The sequence below is a fragment of the Aplysia californica genome, unplaced genomic scaffold, assembly GCF_000002075.1.
Source record: "Aplysia californica isolate F4 #8 unplaced genomic scaffold, AplCal3.0 scaffold01521, whole genome shotgun sequence".
NCBI lineage: Eukaryota > Metazoa > Mollusca > Gastropoda > Aplysiida > Aplysiidae > Aplysia > Aplysia californica.
The window spans coordinates 46,303-47,741 of record NW_004798791.1 but is presented as its reverse complement, the minus strand read 5'-3'; positions in this window follow the sequence as shown (position 1 = coordinate 47,741).

Genomic DNA, 1,439 nt, shown 5'->3' with positions numbered 1-1,439 from the left:
AGTTGTAGGTACGTTTAGATTAGGGAGGGTTAGAGTTAGATTTAAGGTTTTAAGGTTAGCTCTCACCCTTATACTAAACCCTTGTTGCCCAAATCTAGCAACTGTAGATAAGTTCCAAAAATATTTAAATTGCATCGACAGGGGCGTATAATATTCATTTACTCCTTTGTGGTCTTAGTAACTCAAAACGGCAAAAAATATCAGAAAGAACTTTGAAATTCTAAGGTAGTGATGTGTCGTAATGGCTAAGGCTAGTTTCACTAAAATGAGCCCAATCCTGAAAAATAGAAACATGTCAAGGACTACCCACAAAAAAAAGTTATGAAATGCTATATATGGCCAACCCTTCTATATAGCTGTGAATGCTGGACAATCAGTAAAGACAGTGAAAATAAAATAGAAGCAACAGAAATGTGGTTTCTTGGAGACTGCTAAGAGCATCGTGGAAGGAAAAGAAATCTAATGAGGTAGTGCTTGGTGAAGCCCACATGGGACGATCCCTGTTAAAACAATCAGGCAACGACAAATGCTGTTTTTGGGACACCTGAATAGACATAAGTGGTGGGTGTGGTTGTGGTGGTGGGTGTGGTGGTAGTTGTTGGTGTTGTTGTGGTGGTGGGTGTAGTTGTGGTGGTGGGTGTTGTGGTTGTGGTGGGTGTGGTTGTGGTGGTGGGTGTTGTGGTTGTGGTAGGTGTGGTAGCTGTTGTCTGTGTTGTTGTCTTGTCGTCTGGTGTGATGTAGGCGAGTGTGGTGGAGGGGAAGGTCGGGGAGAATGTGGGGAGCACACCTGGGGAGACACACAATGGTTTAGTTTAGTTTTGGTAGAGGTTTTACGGCGCTCACAACTGCACAAGGTCATATGAGCGCCAGAAGATTAGAGGTGTTACAAGACAGTTTAGTTTAGTTTTGGTAGATGTTTTACGGCGCTCACAACTGCACAAGGTCATATGAGCGCCAGAAGATTAGAGGTGTTACAAGACAGTTTAGTTTAGTTTTTTTTGGTAGAGGTTTTACGGCGCTCACAACTGCACAAGGTCATAATATGAGGGCCAGAAGATTACAGGTGTTACAAGAGAGTAACAAACAGAAAAAAGAAGAAGGGGGGGATAAGGATGATAGATGTTCGATAGGAAAGAAGGAGCAAACCACATCAGAGCACCCGCCAACCACCCACACACAATGTTTGTTTGTTTGTTGGTTTGTTTGAGTAAAGAGAAACACATCGACGCAATAATGGTCGTTTAGAGCTGAGGAAAAGTAAGACAAACAGATAGAAACAACACAGGGAAAGTAACGAAGTAGGACCAAGCTGTGGTTTTTTTGTTTGAGAGAAGAGAAACACATCGACACAATAATGGTCGTTTAGAGCGGGGAAAAGTATAAAAGACAGACAGACAGACAGACAGACAGACAGACAGACAGACAGACAGACAGACAGA